This window comes from Acomys minous (genome assembly GCF_964271855.1).
Source record: "Acomys minous genome assembly, chromosome: 11".
NCBI classification, from domain to species: Eukaryota; Metazoa; Chordata; class Mammalia; order Rodentia; family Muridae; genus Acomys; species Acomys minous.
The window spans coordinates 21,555,115-21,577,336 of record NC_140492.1 but is presented as its reverse complement, the minus strand read 5'-3'; the positions used below and the strand labels follow the sequence as shown (position 1 = coordinate 21,577,336).

The 22,222-nt window shown below is 36.6% G+C and overlaps 1 protein-coding gene and 1 long non-coding RNA gene across 2 annotated transcripts in view; both read right to left on the bottom strand.

Moving 5' to 3' along the window:
- Positions 1 to 19,560, bottom strand: part of LOC311608901 — a 28,205-nt gene extending 8,645 nt beyond the window's left edge. Inside the window, exons 1-3 of the long non-coding RNA XR_014783179.1 lie at positions 19,230 to 19,560; positions 18,038 to 18,173; positions 13,228 to 13,362 (exon numbers count right to left, since the gene is read on the bottom strand). This is a non-coding gene — a long non-coding RNA (uncharacterized lncRNA). The remainder of the gene's footprint in view (positions 1 to 13,227; positions 13,363 to 18,037; positions 18,174 to 19,229) is intronic.
- The window catches only part of ROBO2 (roundabout guidance receptor 2), a 1,536,637-nt gene that overhangs the window by 1,383,586 nt on the left and 130,829 nt on the right, over positions 1 to 22,222 (bottom strand). The gene's annotated exons all lie outside the window — the stretch shown is intronic.

Below are 22,222 nucleotides of genomic sequence, written 5' to 3'. Positions count from 1 at the left end.
CAAGTGTAAGAGGTAATACAAATTTGCTAATCACCAAAAGAACAGTAGTCTCCAAAAACATGATGATTCTCTTCCAGAGCTATAAGAAATTAGTGTACTTGCCTCACACAAACATGTGTCACATTAAGAGAGGAAGTCCTTTAAAAATCCTTTTGAATAAAATCAAGAATAACCATAGACCATAACCTCACTGATGATTAAGTGAGGTTTAGTCATGTAACAGCACACCCACTTAAGGAAACGTTTCATACTATAAGTTCTGAAGTTGCATTTAATACTTCGTATCAGCCATAGTGCACTTGAATGATCCTCTCAATGTTCCGTATTAATTTATGACATGGAGACACTCATTTTTCCAAGGATTCATTAATGATACACCTTAATAATCATAAACTAAGCAGCAGATATTTATTGTAATAAATAAATAGAAGTCCCTTGTTGTGAACGTTACTCATATCAATATATTATTTAAATAATTTATATAATGTATTTTATCATATTTTTCTGCCCCAACACTTCCTAGTTCACACTCTCCACCTCCATACCCACCCAAATTTATGTTCTTTCTCTCTCTCTCAAAAAACACCCAAAAATATAAAAATAAAATAAAATAAAAACAATAATACAAAAAATACCAAACCCAAAATACACAAAAAACATGAAATCTGTTGAGTGTTGGCCAAGGACCTCTTCTAGCTCTTGACTCTGGTTTTATCTCTTAGTAACTGGTTGATATTGGCAATATTGCTTAAATTTGTAATAGGTCTTTTCTTTGTCTTTATCAATAGTAATATAAATTATTTCAGGAGCTCTTATGAAGCACATAAAATAGTTCATATAAATAAATAATACATGCAGATAAATATTCTGACATCCTGAAAAGCTATCATATATTAATTCATGGTGATATTAATCCTTCATTTAGATGATGCAATTATGGTTTACAACAGGTGACACACTTTTCTACGGATCAAATTAATTTATACTAATACTGATAACTGATACATAATTTCAAGACTAGTCACCCAGAAGTTTGAAGTTTACTTCTTTTTTTGTTTGTTTTTGTTTGTTTTGTTTTTTTAAAGCTGCAAGAGAAAAGGGCCAAATAACATTTAATGGCAAACCTATCAGAATTACACCCGACTTCTCAGCAGAGACCATCAAAGCCAGAAGAGCCTGGACAGAGATCCTGCAAACCCTAAGAGACCACAGATGCCAGGCCAGCAAAACTATCAATAACCATTGATGGAGAAAACAAAATATTCCATGACAAAACCAAACTCATACAGTACCTATCCACAAATCCAGTTTACTTGTTTTCAAAGTACTCCACTCAAATACAATGTTAACAAAATATTGTTGAAAAATTCTTTAAATTTAAAATCATAGCCTTTTACAAGAAGAAATATTAAAATAATTTACTTAAGTAGGGTTTCATAAAAACTGTTCACTTCACATTTTGATTGTAGTCTCCTCCCAGCCCTAACCTCCCTACTTCATGGTCCCTCCCTCCCTTAGTCCTCAGAAAGGGGAAGCCCTCCCCCCATGTCATCTGACCTCGGCCTATGAAGTCTGCATCGTCTTCCTCTATGGCCAGGCAGGAATGCCTGCCAGGGGGAAGTAATCAACAAGTGGGCACCAGAGTCCATGTCAGAAGTAGTCTCTAGTCCCCATATTATAGGACTCGCAAGGAGACTGTGCTGGCTCTCTACTAAATCTGAGCAGAGGGTCTAGGTCCTCACCATGCATGGTCCTTGGTTGGTGCATCGGTCTCTGCAGCATCCCCAACCTGGCCCAGATATGTTGGCTCAATTGGTCTTGTGGAGATCCTGTCCCTGCTGGATCCTTCTTTATCCCACTCTTCCATTAGACTCTGTTCCCTCCTCCCCAAAGTGTGACTTTGTGTCTAAGCATCTGCTTCTATCCCCAGCTGGGTGGAGTCTTTCACAGAACCTCTATGGTAGGTTCCTGCCCTATTCCTTCTCTTCAACTGCTTCAGGTGTCTATTCTATTTGCCCTCCTAATTAAGAATCCTCCCTAGAGTCTTCCTTGTTATTTAGCTTCTTTAGGTCTGTGTATTGTAGTGTGGTTATCCTATATTGTGTGGCTAATATCTGCTTATGAGTGAGTATATACCATGTGTGTTTTCTGGGTCTGGATGATCTTTTCTTGTTCCATTCATTTGCCTTCAGATTTCAAGATTTCCTTGTTTGTAATAGTTAAGTAGTATTTCATTGTGTAAATGCACCACAGTTTCTTTATCCATTCTTTGATTGCGGTACATCTAGGCTGCTTCCAGATTCTGGCTATTATTAATAAAGCTGCTGTGAACATAGCTGAACAAATGTCTTTGTTGTATGGTAGAACATCTTTCTGGTATATGTCCAGGAGTGGTATAGATGGACCTTGAAGTTGACTTAGCCTCAGTTTTCTGAGAAAGCACCAGATTGATTTCCAAAGTTGTTATACAATTTTGCCCTTCCATCAGCAATGGAGGGGTATTCCCCTTTCTCCATACCTCAGTCACTTGACATTTTGATCTTAGCCATTCTGAGAGGTAAAAGGTGGATTCTGAGAGCTGTTTCGATTTGCAGTTCCCTGATGACTAGGAATGTTGAGCATTTCTATAAGTGTTTCCCAGCCATTCAATATTGCTTTCTTGAGGATTTACAGCAGGATAAATATGGTAAAAATGGACATCTTACCAAAAGCAATCTACAGATTCAATATAATTCCCATCAAAATGCCAACGCAATTCTTTACAGATCTCAAAAGAACATTTCTCAACTTCATATGGAAAAACAAAAATCCCCAAATAGCTGAGACAATCCTAATCAATAAAAGATCTTCTGGAGGTATCTCCATCCCTGAGCAATAGCTGTACTATGAAGCAACAGTAATAAAAACTGCATGGTACTGGCATAGAAATAGACAGGTGGATCAATGGACTCGAATCAAAGACTCATAAATAAACCCAAATACCAATGGGCATTTGCTGTTTTATTAAGGAGCCAAACCACACAATGGAAAAAAAAGATAGCATCTTCAACAAATGGCAATGGTCTAACTAGACGTCTACATGTAGAAAAATGCAATAAACCCTTATTTATCACCATGCACAAAACTAAAGTCCAATCAGATTAAGAACTCCACATAAAACCAGACATACTAAATCTGTTAGAAGAAAAAGTGTGAAAGAGCCTTGAGCTCATTGGCACAGGAGATAACTTTCTAAACAGAATGCCAACAGCTCAGGACTAAGATCAACAATTAATAAGTGGGACTAATGAAACTTAAAAGCTTCTGTAAGTCAAATGATACTGTGAAAAAACAAAAGGACAGCATATAGACCGTGAAAATATATTCACCAACCCTACATCTGAGAAGGGGCTAATATCCAAAATATGTAAAGAACTAAATCATACAATTCAAAAAGAGGGCACAGAAGGTAACATATCTTTATTCCCCAAAGATATATCAAGAACAGCAACAGAAGTTCACTTATAGGGTAGTAATTCAAATGATGGAGCAATTTGCATATGGAGCATCAGTGATAATATGGAGAATACTTTGGCACTGTATTTTAAGAATGGTCATTTATTATTTATTTAGATCTAGAAACTAAATATTTTCAATCTACCCAATGGTAATCATTACCAAAAGTCTAAATAACGCCAACCGATAATTCTATAATGTCATAAAATACCTGATGATAGAGAAAACTCAAGAAATATGCAATTTCAATGTTATTTAACAGATTTTAACAAAAGAGTACAAACTCTGTGGTATCTTAGACATTACAGGGTAATAGCTTTATTAAAAGGAAAATGATAATATTAAAAATAATAATTTTATTCTTGTACTAGAGATTGAATCAAAGGCCTGAAGTGTGCTAAGCAGAGACTTTACTACTGACCTATATCCCTTAGCTACTGTTAACATTATATAAAAAACGTAAATGATACCAGTGATCAGTGGTGATAAGGGGTAACATCAAAGCAGTTGTAACAGCTATTTTAAAGCCTCACTCTTCAAGCAGTGATATGCTATTCCTTTAGTAAAGCAGGTAATAGTTCAACCTTTACACCCACTGCTTAAGGACATGCTGAATGACAAAAAAAAAAAAAAAAGGTCATGTTTTGAAAGTTGTTTTCTACTCTCTACTCACTTCTGTTAAAAGAAGGTCTTCAGTGTCCAGTGTATATGCACACCTCTGTCTAAGGATGTGCATGTTAATCAGTTTTAATTTGCCATTTAAGGGCCAGACTGACAAGCACTGTCTACTCATCAGGATGGTCATGGGGAAAAGAGCTGGAAAAGACATAAATGATTCTATAATGCAACCCAAAGTTTCACTTAATGCTAAAAGAAATCAAAGCATTGTTTGGTCATGTTCATTGTCATTTTGTAAATGCCATGAACTTGCATATTGCCAAGCCATAAATTATCTTTTAAAAATTAAGTAATAATTATCACAAGTCTATATAGTACAAAAGGATTATTCTAGAATGTCATAAAATAATTGATAAAGAAAACTCAAGAAATACGCAATTTGAGTAAAACTAAAATAAATTTCCTGAAAAAAAACCTTATTTTTTAAGGTTTCAGCAAATAAAGTATTGTCTAAGGAATGCGGACATAGAGCAATGTGAAAAAAAAAAAACAGAAGTCTTCATTTCATAGCTACAGTTATTTCATTATTCCAAGGTTCCAATTTACCTTAATCTCTTGTTATACAAGTACATGTGGCTATGGTAGTGAATATGATTTTAAAATTTGCAGATGATATTTCTTCAAAGAGCCATTTAAGCCCTTGAGTCCTGTAATTTCCCATTGTTTCCCATAAATGAAGATTTGATGCACATAAAGGGATATTATGCAGTATGTGTGAATACAGACTCCACGCTCAATGCTCTGTCCGCAAAGACGTTTAAAGGAAGTAGTATTGGGGTCAGGTCAAAGGTTGTTTCAGGAAATCTCACACAATAATCTTAATAATTCTCCTTGATTTATTTTCCAATTCCTAATGTAGGGTTTTATACAAATTAAATTTACTAACAACCAGTGTCAGTAAGATGATTATGAGGCTCATATTTAGAATGTGGTTTCTTTGGAGCTCTGTTAAACTTCATTATAACCTTTTTCTCATATCAATCTGCTGACTACCAAAAAATAATTACATAAATGTTTCATTAAGACTGGTTTTGCATCAAATGTAAATAAAGTTTGTTTTTTGTTATCTTTTCATCTCTCCTTTATTTTTAAATCTATGGCTATGGAAACCCAGGAAACATATGGCACCAAGACTATTTGTGGAGCTTATTCTACTAAGAGTTAACTGCATCAACACATTCACTTCCATCTGCACATTCATTTATTCAACAAGACTGCCTAAGTCAATCAATCCATCTTCTATTAAATTGTTTTAAAGAACTCTATCATTTAGAGAAGTCATATCTTTATATTTTAATCTTCAATGACATGTAACAATTTGCCAGTTAAATATAATGTACAACTATAAATTACATTTTTATATAAGAACAGCCATTTCGTTATAAGTTTAAAAAATTAGACATAAAAGGGAATTGTAAAGTCTTAATCACATGAATATTTATTACATTATTTAATTATCTGAAAATGATCATGTTTGCTTATGGACTAAAAATAACCTTATTTGAATTTCTCAAAGGAAAGTAGACTGAAAAATCAAAATATTTCCTACAGCAAAGATGTATTCTGAAAAAAAAATTATACCGAAGCCTATTACATTTAACTTTCATATTAATAGTGTCCCTATAATTCAACAGCACGTAATCTAAAGACCAAGAAAAGACAAGTTTGACAATTATTCACTGGATAAGAAAACAGATGAATAATCCTGAAATTCGAGAATAATTTGTAGTATTAAAAAACTGAAATTTCGACCAGATATGATAAAGAGAGTAAACAATTGGATATTTGCATTTCAATATGAGAATCATACAAATTCCGAAATTCTCACATCCTGCCTGCCCATTATAACGTATTCCACCAAACCCATGAAAGAACTGAAATTAATCACTTTGTAGATCGAGATAGAGAATATTTCAGAATGATTTTTTTGCTTCCAACCAGTCTTTAGAAGAGAGAACAGCAAGACTCTAAGACTCTGAAAATAAGAGGAAACTAAAGCGTGTCTCTGGAGCTGTGACAAAGAAGGAAAGAAAGCAAGGAAGGGCGACAACAATACACATCTACCGCTGGATCCCTGGGAGGTGTATTATGAGTTCCCAGCGCCTCATGGCAGTTCGAGTGTGGGAGGTGGATGGTTATTCCCAAGGACCTCACTATAAATGTGTTTGCTGTGGGAAATAAGACCACTATGTCTGCTAGGTTTGTGGAATATGCACTATTTAGACTGATTAGGGAACTTAACATTCAGTAAGACCCTCCCTTGGATGACAGATGATGTGTTCATTGATTCAGTTGCAGAGGGCAAGAGAGGCAAAGGGAGAGGGATGTGAAAGAGGGCGGAGAGAGATGAGAGCAGACTGTCCTTGGGTAGCCATGCAGCCTTCTTTCTAGTTGGAATTCTGGTGGGAATAGTTAACATCTTGTGTCTAGAGGAGGCAAAAGGAAAGATAATAACAACGTGGCGACAAATGAAGAGGCTTTTCAGGACAGATGCCTTTTGAGTCACAGTGAGAAAGGATGACTCAAGCGATTTATACGTTGAAAAAGTGCTTATATCTCCAAATGAGACTTTTCCTGTTCTGCATATAATTATTCTGGTCCACAGCATGTAACTATAAAGGAAAAAATAGATGGAAATTCTAAGACTGGGAAGAACACGGGTAAGAATCTTTAGCAGGAGATGGTGCATAACTAATTTTACAGGACGCATATAACAAAGCAATAGAAATTCATTCTAAATGGTTTCAAGGGCTAGAAATCCATCATCAGGGTACTACTGACAGGGTCATAGTTATGATGAGAGTCTGAGTAGAATCTGCTGTTGTCTTTCCTAGCATCCCGCTGCAGCCATGGTTTTTGATAGCCCCGGCCTTCCATCTGTTTCTCCTAAACTCCTTTTGTCATAGGATTGTTTCATACTGTGTTCTTTTCCCTTTCCATGGCCATCTGACCTCTGCCGTTATAATGATACCAGTTGCATGAGTTTAATTTTGTTGTTGTTAAAATGTTTCCTACGGTTAGAGCCCAGGAGGTGAGTGATGATAAAGAAAAGTTTTAGGAGGCTAAAAGCTCAAGAATACTTTCCATTTGGACTCTATAAAGGGTATCCTAAATGGAAAGCTATGCCTTGCTTTATGGAAATCCACTCTCTTGTCTATGTGATAATTATGCCTGACTGCCCACCTTCCAAGATCAAAAGGGATCACACACATTCAGGGTGGGTTCAATGAGAACTCTTCAAAAAAGTGGCCTTAATTAGGATGCTCATGATAAGTGGACGTCCCCTTAGCAGGGACACAAATAACACACTGATGGAACTCAGTGGACTATGAAAAAGGACAGACAGTTGGGAGGAAACTGTCTGGGAAGTGTTAAAATAGAATGGGGGTCCTATAACCCAAACACATTGTAAATGTGTCTAAAATTCCAAAAACGTAATAGAAAAGATATTTTCAGTAGACATTAATCAAAGCAGTAGTCACCCCCTCTGAGGGGACTTCACTAAGAAACCCATCTTAAAGTGTGCACCAGTTCTCAGGCCAGTCACAGTGGGGTGCAGGTTTTCAGGGCGTGAGCCTTTGAGTATCCAGTGAACCTATGAGGGACTACCCCACTCTGATACTCTCTTAACTAAAGATACATCCAAGACCATGTGTTCAAATGTGGTAATGTTATTGTTGGTATAAAAGTATTAGTTAAATATAAACTAATTACTAACAACTAGCTGATACCAAAATATCAAATTGATGGTTTGGAGAGGTTTCCTTTTATTTTCAGATTAATGGAATGTAAAACCTGGGTTGAACAGATTCTGGTTGTGACTCTGAATGGCTGGGAAACTTGGCCTAGCTCTGGAAATTGCATAATTAGGTCTAAGTCCTACAGGTGAGGCATGAGGAGAACTCAAACTACTGAGTGTCAAATTAATTTGGGCAAAGCCTTCATTGTCCTTTCTTCAAGTTACCTCTTTTTTTCCTACTGTGAAAAAAAAATGGAGAAAAATAAAGCTTTGAAATCTTGAAGGTCATCTAAACATAGGAAACCAGGGGGCATTCGCTATTGGAAAGACAAGCAGAGAGCATAGGAAGTGAGAGGCAGTGTTGCCACTTTCTTAGCAGATAACTACAGATTAAATCAATGAGAAACAGAGCTATGAATCATGAGGCTGCAGAGAGGAGCCGGTCCTTGACTTAAGAGCTACTTCCCTCTGCACTTTTCTCGCAAGCTACATACAGCATCATTGGCACTTTAAACACTGCATTTCTCTCTCCTCCTAAATATGAACACTAATGCAGACACAACACAAATAATTTTGTCTTTCTTTTAATCCACTACTACTGGCAATTTTGTTCTTATCAGTCATCACTTACTCTGTATCCTAATGCAGCTGGAAGGAGGCATCGTCACCTTGGAAGTCAATCATGAAGTCCATCCATGAAGCACTTTTCTGTGAGGTAGTTTACTGAGTGGAGATTCTGTGATGCCTTTGCATTTGAGTGTGAGTCATGTGAGACCTCTCTGGCACTAGTTTCAGTATTACAGTCTGCTTAAGAACAGTGTCAACATTCCTAATGATTTTGGAAAACATATTAGCCAGATTTCTTATTTGTTGTGAAATTTACTTTACAATTATAGCACATGGGCAGTATCATTTTTCACTATATCATTTAGTACAGGTGAAATAAAGTACTAAATTACATATCTGCAAACAACACACCAAACCTTATAGTCTTATGTTAAAACTGTGGTTACACTCACTTAAACACAAACTTCGAACTATGCATGCTAAGTTTCATCAGGTTAATTTTCCTTGGAAATATGTAAGAAATTGCATCCAGTGAGTGAATTATATCCTCTAAAAAAAGAAAGTTGAGGGCACTGGAGAAGCTAGTTACTCTTTAACACACCCTTTGCTCTTCTAGAGGCCCTGAGTTCGGTTGCCAGTACATGCGTCAGATAGCTCACAACCGTCTGAAAACCTAGCGCCATGGGATATACTCCGCTGCCTTCTGCCAATGCCTACACTCACAGGCCCACACACTGCAAGCGCGCACACACGCATATACCTAAAGTATTATTTTAAAATAATATTAAAGTTGATATTATGTGTGAAAATATTAAATTATTTCTACCTAATTAATTTCTTTTATCTTATTAGCCATAAAGAATTGTTTGGCATTTGTGCTATATCATCTATTTTTATAACGAAAGTGAGCAGTGACCATAGCTTGTAAAATAAAATTTGAACAAACAAATATTTTACCACAATGTTATGCAAGTTATTGTAAATTCTAAATTAGACAAAACACGAAAACAAAAACATAACCCAAGCGATACTAGTAAGAATCATAATAATTCTATCCCATTAATGATGTTTGTCTTTCAATCTTCCTGTGACTTGAAATTACAAATTGTGATAAATAAGAGATAAATTTAATGATTTAACTGATGTTATTTTTATTAATTATTTAAATTTATGCATTGAGTGTCTAAAAGACTCAACATTAGATTTCAAACTCATGAAAACAAATTAGTAAATACCACACAGTTCCAGACTGGCCAGTAGATGGCAGTAGACTGTTAAAAAGTTATCAGAAAAGGAAAAAAAATTAACCGGCCAGTATTATGCATGTAGTTAGGGGATCTAATGAATAAAATAGGCTCTCCCATGTCATATAATAAAGATACTACACATTTAAGTTTGTTTTCTTTTACTCTGTCTTTTAGGTAAAATTCATACATTTTTGCAGTCTCAAATACTTTATGTGAGCAGAATGGCAAGTATTCCTAATATCAGTAAAATTTAAATCAAGGTTCTCAAATCCATAAATGCTTCAATATGAGTGAATTACTCATTAGTTGTAAATCTAATGTATTAGGTGAAATATAAAAGAAATAAAAAATCTTAAAAGTAACACTGTGTGTTTGTGTGTGTGTGTGCACTTGTGCATGACTGTGTTTGTGTGTGCATGTGAATGTGTGAGTGTGTGTGTGTGTCTGTGTGTGTGTGTGTGTGTTTGGTATGTGTCCATAAATGTTTGAAGAAGCAGGAAAGTGTCATAAATTTCAGACTGTGTCATTTTCCTCCTTATGCCCTCAGGAGAGGGTTAGCTCACAGAACCTGCAACTAAGCTGGCACACAATAAGTTCCAGCCATGTTCCTGTCCCCTGCCTCCTTAGACAACTCCAGGCTCTTCATATTCACCAGGATTTTTACGTACATGTTTCAGATTTGAACTCAGGTCAGCATTATTGTATAGCAAGTATTCTTAACTGCTGAGTGATCTCCACACCCTAAAGACACCATTCTTAGCACAGTATGCACGATCAGGTTTTGGACCATAGTCTTAGGTGTGGCTTCTGCTTTTCAGCTATGTAACTAGGAACCAAGCAGCTAACCTTTAATTTCTTTCCCTTTATAATGGCATTCACAAAACTTTATCAAACAGCTCAACTCTTATACGGATGAGATAAGACAGCTGTGCAAATGCAACATTTAAAATTCTGAGTAAACATAGTGTAATACTTTTTCACAACATAGACAGGAAGTTTTATTTTTATTTTTAATATATTTTATTAATTTATTTGTATTACATCTCAATTGTTATCCCATCCCTTGTATCCTTTCTCCCTCCCATTTTCCCCTTACTCATCTCCCCTATGACTGTGACTGAGGGTGAATTCCTCCCCCTGTATATGCTCATAGGGTATCAAGTCTCTTCTTGGTAACTTGCTATCCTTCCTCTGAGTGCCGCCAGGCCTCCCCATCCAGGAGACATGGTCAAATATGGATCATCAGAGTTCATGTGAAAGTCAGACCCCACTCTCCACTCAATTGTGAAGCTATCTCAGAAAACTGGGAATAAGGCTTTCTCAAGACCCAGCTATTCCACTCCTTGGAATATATCCAGAAGATGCTCCAGCACACAAGAACATTTGCTCAACCATGTTCATAGCAGCCTTATTCATAATAGCAAGAACATGGAAACAGCCTAAGTGTCCCTCAGTAGAAGAATCGATGCAGACAGGAAGTTTTAAAATGAAATTTTCTGAAGGAATCAGATGCTTCGGTGGAACTGACAATAGAGGCAATGGGAAGATTCACTGCAGCTGATGCTGTTCAAGCTGTTTTGAACTACATCGGAGTGACCTGGTAAATGGAATCTGCTCTAGATGACGTTTGCCACTTTACTGCCCCCATGGTATTGTGCTGCTGTCATCACACACACTGCCTGGATAGTCAGACCACCCGAGTTCATACAGCTCTGTGACCTCTGGTCAATCACATTCACTCGAATTTAAGTGACTCTGGCTTTTTCCCCCCTCTCTAGAAGTAATAACTTTCACTGCTGCAAATCGAACAAACCCTCGCTAGTTTCTTCCTCCTAGATGAAAGTGGCTTCTATTCCTTGCATTGAGTCCTTCACCTGATAAAATATATAGATGAAAGCCACTCCAGTATGATGCAGTAGCCTTTCCAGCATAACTCCGTTCCGTGTTATCTTCCTTCAGTTGAGTAATCAGCTTTGTTTTCTAGTGATGAGCACATGTGCCATAGCATTTACATCCACAGGAAGGTGAGATGTGTCACATCCAACATGGCTTTATGTTTGCACGGAGAATCCCACCCTCATGGTGACAAATGAAACAAAAATCACAGAGGACATTGAAGAAGTGGTCAAATTTTCCCATTTGTGTTACCTTTATTTCACTACAAATTGAAAGCCATAATAAAAAATCATTACTGCTATTCTCGTCCCAGTATTTCTTTTGTAAAATCAGGAGCCCTAGTATGCCTCCATTAAATGCTCATGTAAAGCTTTGATTGATACTGCCTTTTCTAATTCAACTTATAAAGTTCAGAATGCTTTTCCCATGAAGATATTTTAAGGCTATGAAAGGCAGGAAGTTTGTGTGGTGTATATGACATTCAATAATCCATGGTTCAGAATCCATCAGCAAGGCAGTTAATGTAACACTGAGATGAGATGAGTGGGAAAGAGAAAACTTCTTAGTCAAGTCTCAGAAAATATTCAAAATTTATGGACGCAGTGGCAAATGTGGAAGGTATATGCATATATAGACACACACACTATTTTATATTGAAATAATGTGCAGTGCCATCAAAATGTATTTGGTCCTCTACACACATAGTAGTATTTTATTTTTAACTCATCTCAAAACACATCATTTCAAATAGTAAGTTAATTTCTAATTTTTTTATTTCTGCAGTCACATAATAACCTGACTTTAACTGGCACAAACACTGGAGAACTAGAGGCCGTGGCAGGCAGGATTTTGCAAGGAATCCTCCAGATTTACCATCTGCAATTAATTTAAAAGAACCTTGTCTCTTCCAAGAGGTCCACTCCATTCACAAACCAATTATAAATCCCTGTCTCAAAATGTGTTAAATTAGGAGGAAAAAGCTCAAGGGGTCACAAAATAATGACTTGAACATCTACCCAGAAAGGAACGCGTGGTGTATATTTTCAGAACATTAATAGGCATGTAGTTATTTTGATAGAGAACCTCTATAAGTCAGGGTCATGAAGTATCTTTCCTTTTTTTTTTTTTTTTTTTTGGTTGTTATTGTTGTTATTATGTAGTAATGCAGAAAGGAGGAGCTCCAAGAGATCCCAGCGTTCTCATCTTTGCTCTGGAGAAGCTTTGTTCTATATGCCTCCTTCATCTCCTGAAGAGCTGGTTGCCTTAACAGAGGTGCAGCCACATCTGTTCCTGTGGGAAACACCATGGTCCTCCATATGGGATGGCCGGTGACTCTTGCATCCTCTTCAGTGTGGAAGTCACTCTAACTCAGTTCAGAGTGCAGGCTGTCATGGGTGCTTCAAAACAATAAACACCTCATGCTTACAACCAATTAGTCCCATCAACCTGGTTTCCTAATGGCCCTCAATTGGTTCTGAAATCAGAGAGAAGGATGGCTACCTCATGAACTAAGTCTATATAGTGAAAACTCTGTCCCAACAATGAGAGTTTTATTGATGATGATCTACATAGGAGAAATATAAAGATAGCACACAGGAAACAAACCTGAATTGTGTTCGTGATGCTCCAGTTTCTATGGTCAATATTAAGGACACAGCAATTAAAATTATTCTTGAAAACACATCTCCGGTTTTCTATACTGATTCTGAATAACCATCGATTGATCATTTCCTTGCAGTTCTGTCAGTGTTAAGAGAGAATTTACATTCAACAAGTTTTGATAATGAATAGAGTAGTGTCTTCTATGAAATATAAGTTAAAATGGTTGTTTTCAATACTTGGAAAGTTTATTCCATTAAATATGGTTAGTGTGTTGGTTTGAACCCCAGCAATTTGATATTGCACCTGGTGACCTACCAAAAGATTCCTTCTATACCTTTTCCTCTTAACCCCCAAAATACATCAGCATATCACAGAGAATTAGGGTCAGCCTTATCTCATTTATCTTGAAAGGTGTTCTGGGTAATGCATCAGCACTGACTTGGTCCTTGAAAAAGATTAATCTCTTGAAATCATTCCCATAGCACAGATTCAAACTGCAGCCAAATGTAATAAGGTAATTATGAGTGCAATTCAAGTGTCACTCCTTATTAAATCAAGGCTCTAAAATCTTTCCTAGGTCTCCTAATCAGTAGACATGAACAATTAACATCTAATTAGCTATCCGTCATACTTTACTGGAAATATTTTACAAGGAAAATTGAAGAGATTTCTCTCATAAATATTTCCGAGAAGACCTTCTCCACTTACACTTCCATCATTTGCTATGTAGGAACCTTTTTGCCAGGATGACTATTTTTAATGTAAGATCTATTGGCAAGAACTTATCAGGAATTCCACTGTTTTATATTTAAGATATGTTTAGAAATATGTTTTTAGTAAATACTGAGCCTTCAGGTGTGATGTGTACCACATGTGTGTCTGGTGCCCAGAAAAGCAAGAAGAGGGTGTCACATCCTTTGGAACTAGAGTTGAGGTCAGTTGTAAGGCACTAATGTGGAAATAAGAGAAGATACCCGCTCCTCTGTGTGAGTAGTAAGCACACCTTATCTCTGAGCCATCTTCCCAGTCCCCACGTCGCAGTTTTATATAACATTATGATAATTAGTTCGACCAATACACTTCATTAGAGGAAATGTAGTCCAAAAGAAGAGTCATTGGCCCTGACACACTTGATTACTAGACAGGTAAACATACAGTCAAGATTTAACGCAATGTTCTATATAAGTAACATTGTTCATCCTTTACAGCTTGTTTTGTTTTGTTTTGTTGTGTCTTGTTTTTGTTTTGTTCAGAGAAAAGGCCTCCTCATGTAGCCTGGGTGGGCCTGAAAATGCCTCTCTGGACTAGGCTGCCCTATAAACTGGAGTGGTCTTACCACTGTCTGACTTTCAAGTGCTGGCATTACAGGCATACATGACATGCCCAGGTACTGCCTTTCGCATTCAAAGAACTGTTAATGTCCTCAGCCCTACTCCGTCAGTTCCTATTTATAATGTGATGATAACCTAAACAGAGAACTCCAGAGAAAGTAGACCAATTAGTTATCCAGTACCAAATGGTTATCCAGTACCAAATGGTTAGCCCTGAAAAAAAAAAAACCAAAAAAACAAAACATGTACACATAGCGTTATGCTGGATGAAGAATGAAGGGCTGCAAGGGTTTGAATAAGAATGGCCCTCATACACTCGTATATTTTAATATTGGTTTCCAGCTGGTGGATTGTTTAGGAAGGACCTGGAGGTTTAGTCTTGTTGGAGAAGGTAATTCGCTGGGGAGGAGTGTTATAGTTCCAAAACCTCCTAAGGGGTCCAGTGTGCTGGATAGTTTTATGTTAATTTGAATCTAAAGTCGGCTGAGAAGAGGGATCCTCAATTAAGAAAATGCTTCCATGAGATTAGGCTGCAGGCAAGCTGTTTTCTTAACCAGGGATTGATAGGCAGGACACAGCCAATTATGGGTGGCAATATCTCAGTCTGGGCAGGTGGTCCTGCGTTCTAAAAGAAATCAGGCTAAGCAAGGCATGGGAGCAAGCCAGTGAGCAGGACACTTTCATGGCCTCTCCATCTATCTCCTCCTGCCTCCAGGTCCCTGTCCTGTTTGAATTCCTGTCCTGACATCCATCAATTATGAACAGTGTAGTGACAATGTAATTACACTCTCTTCTCCCCAATTTGATTTGGTCATGGTATTTCATTGCAGCAATAGAAACCCTAAATGTGACAACAGTCACCCTTTCTCCACCTGGCTGGTGAGAAGTAAGCTCTTAGCTCCTGCTCAAGCATTGTGCCTGCTGCCAACACACTCTTCACCGTGATGGTCATGCACTAGCCCTCTGACATGGAGCTTAGGATGGTTACTTCCTTTTAATTGACACTCTTTAATTGGTTGTGCTTCCCAAACACCAGCACTTCTGTGCCTCTCAGTGTCTCCACAGCTAAGTATGATACTTATTCTCCCTCCCTCCCTCCCTCCCTCCCTCCCTCCCTCCCTCCCTCCCTCCCTCCCTCCCTCTCTCTCTCTCTCTCTCTCTCTCTCTCTCTCTCTCTCTCTCTCTCTCTCTCTCTCTGCCATTTTTGCATTATAAAGTTCTTCTTCTCATGACAAAGATTTCCACATTAAGGAACAGTCCATCTGCTCTAATATGCCTCACCAAGGCTCAAGGATCTAGTCTTCCCCAAGTAGACAGTTAATTAAAACATAATGAGTGGAGGCGGAAGAGATGGCTCACTAGTTAAAAGCACTGTCTGCTTTTTCAGAGGTCCTGTGTTCAAATCACAGCAACCACATGGTGTCCCACATTATCTGTAATGGGCTCTGGTGCCCTCTTCTGGTGTGAAGGGGCACATGCAGACAGAGCACTCATACATAAAATCAGTAAGTAAAACATGAGTGTTCTGATTGGGGGTGTCTTTCACTTTACACTGTGCTGCCCATTTTCCTACTCCTGTTTTCACCCATATTTACAAATTTCCCTTTTTCCTCTTAGATTTTTTTCTGTTTTTATAAAAGTATTTTCTGTTTTCTTCATATTAAAAAACAACTATGTTATTACTCTCCTTACAGAAAAAGTTCCAACATTGAATCACTGTTTCAACATCCAAACCCTGTGTACTGTTCATTCATTGACATTCAGAAATTTGATTTATATCTCCTCCTCTACAAAATAAATGTCACTTCCTAGCATAGTCCCTACCCATACAATCTTTTCCATTAATCACAAGTCCAATGAACACTCTTCAATTTTCCCTTCTTGACTTTTATACACACATTAGCATAAAACAACTTCCCTTAAAGCACACTCTTGCAAGTGATTCTGGTATTTCTTACTAGGATGAACACTCTCTTACTAGGTTTGTTGCAGATAGCAGTCATCTAGAAAGCCTTTACATTTGATCTTCAGGTTTTTTTGTTGTTGCTGTTTTTTGTTTTGTTTTGTTTTTGTTTTTGTTTTTTGGTGGGGGGAGGTACGTTCAAGACAGAGTTTATCTGTGTAGCCCTGGCTGTCCTGGTAGTCTTTGTATACTAGGCTGACATCCAACTCACATTGATTCAACTGCCTCTGCCTCTGCTTTCGCCAGGTTTAGTGCTGCCATTAAAGTTGTGTACCACTACTGTTCAGCTTGATCTTAAGTTCTTACATTTCAAGGGTAGGTGTTTTTATGACCACAATAATGCTAGATAATAAAAGCAATAAGTAACAAGTGATAAACATACAATTTTCAAACTTATTAAACTAGTTACATGTTGATATACATGAAAATACAGCAACAAAAATTACTAGACCCATCAGTAGGTAGAGATAAGCACACACAATATTTCTCAATTGTATTTTACACAACTCAGAGTTAGCTCAATGGTGTTTCCCTTACCAATATCACTGAGGGAATATTGTGATGTTATATATTTTAAATGGAAAAGAATTGCAAATATCAGACCCAAAGACTTGTTGCCACCTTCACAATGGAGTTTTCACTCTAGTGTACTGTAGAGTTGGAGTTCTCACCACCATGATCATACCTTTCTGGTTGTACTCCCAAGGGTATATGTACTTCGATATATAACCAAAATGGCTTTCCTATTCTGATGGAGATATGAAAAGCCGGGTCTTAAAACAATCAAGGCCATACTTGTCCCTCAAATGAGTACAGACTTTGTCTATAGAGACAAAGCAACTTCTACACTTGCTATCGACTAGTTCTAAGAATCCCTCCTCCTCCACCCCCCTCCCTGTTCCTCCCTACATCCTTCTTTATTCCTCCTTCATTTTCTCTTTCCCCTTCTGTTTTTAGCAGGCAACATTTCTAACCCTTTAAATAAATGCAAAATACATTCATATAATGGCTTCCAGAAGTAGTGTGGAGTTTGAAAACACAATGCACCTTTTTGTCTGTCTATGAACGTCCCAGGATCTGATAATGTACCTTATATAAGTTAAGTTTTGTGTGTTCTTATAAGTCATTTTCTGCAGGCATTCTAACATTTTCACTGCAACATCAAATATCTGTTTCTTTTAAGTCAAAACTAGCTAAACGTGATTTGAAACGTTTTCAATAATCTACTTCATTCACCTCATCGAAAATCCCACAAGTAAAAACACCTCATAAAAAATGGGCCTGCAATGACTTGACGGTTACATTTTTCAACACAAAATGCAGATCTATGCTCTTCACTTAAACTATAATGGGTGTTTAGAAGCCGAGGAGTCCACAGAGACACTACATGGACTAAATATATTATCCTTAAGAACTAATTTTGCCATTTATGATTCATAGCCAACTCCTTACGTAAAGTTACAGATTTTCAAATGATCCCATTGAGAGAGATGAAAGGGAAAGGAGTAGCAAGGCTCACCTCACATCTGTCTCAGCTGCTCAGGAATCAGCAATAGCCAAGCTTCTCAGTGGGCTGCGGGGAAATGTGATTTTCCTCTGTGTTTCCTAAAAGCACTGCTTTTGAAGAAAACTCACATAACATTTTACCTTGCTGGCTTGAAGAAAAAGAAAAAGAAAAAACAGATGCCCACTGTCACCTAGCTGTATTGATTATGAGTGAAAGTGTGATCATCTTGCATCGACTTGCCCTGCAGAGCCGTGTGCCATCAAAGCAGCAGAAGGAAATTAATGCTTTCATATCATGCCTGAGAAAAATATGAGATGCTGCTCACTTTGCCCTCTAGACAAGGAGGCATATGCAATAGCAGAAAGGTAATGGCTTTCAGAACGTGAACTCGAGACTTTTATTAAAATCATTATTTAATGCACAAAAAATAATGAACCCACAGCTGTGGCATTTGAAGCATCCATTTGAGCTCATTACTTCTTAGATCCCAAGCTCTACACTGCAGAAAGCACATATTTCTCAAATTAAAACTGTGTCTTTTATGTAACGTATATATCTTATATGATAATTCATTATAGATAACTCCCATTTTTATAGCATAAGAAGTATGAATTGGTCATGATAAGAATTTTTTTATTCATTTTTATTTTACCAAAGAGACTAATGAACTCACTGGTCTTTATGGAGCATACATTTTGGTCCCTGAACATATTTTTAAGCATATATAAATATTTAAAACTGGCTTACATTATGATTTTTATAAGCTGTTAATAGTTTATCATATAAGTAGTTCATAATGTAAAGAAAAATTTTCTAAATGCTATGTATCAAAGGTCACGTTCATTACACAAAATTTAAAAGTATAAGTATGGAGCTATTTTTAGTGTGGTGAGTTTGTTTCTCAAAATTTTACCAGGCTCTCTAGGTTTCTTTATTTACTTTAGTTAGTTAATGTATATTTATTCACTTTACATTGCAATGGTAGCCCTCTCCAGCCTCTCCTCCCAGTCTCACACACTTTCCCTCTTCCCCCTATCCTCCCTTCCCTGCTCCTCAGAGAAGGTAAACACCATCCATCCACCCCAGCACATCAAGTCACATCAGGACTGAGCACATCCTCTTCTTTGGTGGCCCAGCAAGGTAGCTCCACCAGGAGAAAGTAATGGAAAAGAACCAGAATTTGGAGGCTGAGATTAAATCTCACCTTTGAAAAAAATGAGTATAACACTGGAGCTTGTGTCTTTTAATCCTGAACTGGTATCACAGATCCAAGGTCACAATATTAATCACCTATGCAAAGTCAATGTATTAAAAGACATACATGAGTGAAAATAATGATGCATGCTCATGAGTCAATAAAGACTCTGAAGTTATTGAGCCATGACCTCATCCTGGCAAAGGCATGTTGACCTTTCGCCTGAAAAACAGTACTGTGTTCTGTGACATAACAAGTGGCCCCTCTGGCTGACTTCTAGATATGTTTTTCTTCAGTATCATTCAAATGTCCTATGTGTGCCAGGAGAGGAACGGAATGAGTAGGTTAGAGCTTCTGCATACTAAGCTCAGGTCACCATCGAAGTCTAACAACTGTGGCAAATTTTAATTGCATTTTAAAATTTGTGTTTATTAATATCATATAGACTATATAGAAAGAAAAATAGGAGATCTAACAGTTCCTTGTCATATTCTATGACTCTAGATGACGTTTCCTAACTTGAAGTCAATTTAATAATATAAATAATAGAATAATATAGAAATCTATACTTAGTGGATTTCTTAAGTGACAAAATTAGTTAACCAGTGTTAAATTTTACTGTAGTAAAGAGATCTTAATCACTTCTCAGCCTTTAGGCTAAGGTCAAGTGAAGAGATCTTTATGAATTGTCTCTCCGTAACTATTTTTGCAGTGTCTATTTCTCACTGTACAATATGTGTGTGTCTGTGTGCCTCTTTCATGTTCATTGGCTAATCCCTATAACAATGAGGAGATATGACTGTCATTTGAATGAAAATGTCTTACTTTCCTTTTCTGTAAAGGAAAGTGACAGCAATACCTCACCAGTCAGGTTGTAAAAATTAAAATATATGTTACCAACAACAAAAAAAACTTTGCACATGGCTTAGCATATTACCAATACTTGATCATGTCACTGTTTTATTATTATTTATTTTAACATGTGTGATTAAAACAAACAAATACATACATATAGTACTGAGCCAAGTCATTTAAGTTTGAGTCACACTGAACATTTTCTTCTTCATTAATTACTACTGCACAGAGGGCTGAAACTACTCCTTCTGGAATAAAAGGGCAGTTTCTCCATAAAATATATATTTTGCTAAGAAGCATTTCTTAGTGTCTTTTTTATTTTTTAGCTAAATGTCTTTTATATTTAATGTGTTTTCTGCTGAATAATTTTCACCGTAAGTTATGACACTGGGTTTGATAATTACTTTAAAATCTTAATTTGAGACTTTCGGGCTGAAATATGGGTTAGAAAAATCTCTAAATATGAAAAAAAATAAATGTCATATAACAAAACATAGAAAAATGAAAATGAAGTGAACATGAAATCTATACTGAAACATGACTTTAATATCACATTTTTAGCTTTCCATATATGAAAAGATTTTTACTGAAACATGTCATCTTAAGTTCACTTTCCTAATTTTTGTTTTGTCATGTAGTTTTTCCACATGAGAATCTGCAGGTTATGATGTGTTTCTGTGACAAGTGTGCTAGAGATGATTCAGCAAAATCAAAGTATATACATCACATACAGGCACTAGTGAGAGCCTGGGTGCATCTGGACAAGTGGCTTCTAGGGGAATTTTATATTTCATCTAATAATTTTGATGCTTAGTTAACCTTATATAACATTAGTGTTTTCTTCATATGTAAATATCTCTCAGCTATGATGCTTAGCATACGAATTATCCTTTATATCGAATATCAATCCTCAAGTAAACATAAACTTATTTAGTGTTGTAGAATATCACCACAAATTCTTTCCTTCTGCAATTATATCTCATTTTCATTCAGCAATGACAAGATCTTTTTTCACTGTTTAATGTTAAAATTATTCTCTACAGCATTAAATAATTAATTTTTTTCTTTTATTATGTGCAAAGAGGAGTGGAACTCCACCCACCAAGAGCAAGAGCAATCAATTGCTAATAGCTCCATAGTAAAGGGTGGAGTCTCAAGATCTTATTTCCCATCTGTGTTAGAATCTTGACTGGTTTTACCTTGTGGAGGAACTGGAGGGATTTGTGGGAGGTGGAGGTAATGGGAACAGATATGATACTTCATTATATACATGTATAAAATTCTCAAAGAATATACTTTCAATTTTTTTTTCTGATTTCACAATGATCCCCTGAGTAATAAGTCATGGTTTCCTTTACATATTCTTAATTTTTCATACCTCTGATTATTTTTTTATTTTCTATATACTAGGATTCACCTCAAGCAACAAAACATCTTATTTAGGGGACGTTTGATTTATTTTGTTGATGATGTATGTCTTTTAAACATTTAGCTCTCCTGTCTGTGCACACAGGTCAGGCTAAAAAAAAGCACTTCCTAAAATGTCAGTCACAGCGGAGACCCTACGTTTTAACCTTGCTTCTCCTCTGGGCATTTATTCTGTGATGGCTTACATGATCATTTTTAATGCCTCTTAATTTACAAACCACTTTTTATGTCAGAGTTAGACCTCCCATCTCTGTTGTGGTGTGTGTGTGTGTGTGTGTGTGTGTGTGTGTGTGTGTGTGTGTGTACCTAGAATAGGACAGGACAAAAAATAGCAAACCATTATATGAGTTTTAAATTACTACTTTAATTTTTATTGTATTTTTCTACATAATAACTTATGTGAAGTAAACATTATGAAAGTCATAATACATGTTTATAGCTCTTCCGTCTTTAACAACCCCATGTCGTGAAGCCCAAACTGGCATTATAGATCATAAAATTTTAGAGAGAAATGTTTCTAAATTGAAATTTTGAAAAAAATTACACTGAAATAATTTTATCTTTAAAAATTATTTTAGTTTTGTCAGCACTGTTCATTGAATAGGTTTCCTTTTTCCAGTGTCTGTACTTTACACTTGCCAAAGCCTATATGTTCACAGCTCTGTGGCTATATTTCTGATTTCTCCCTTGAACTCAGTGAGTCTACATGACTGTTCCTA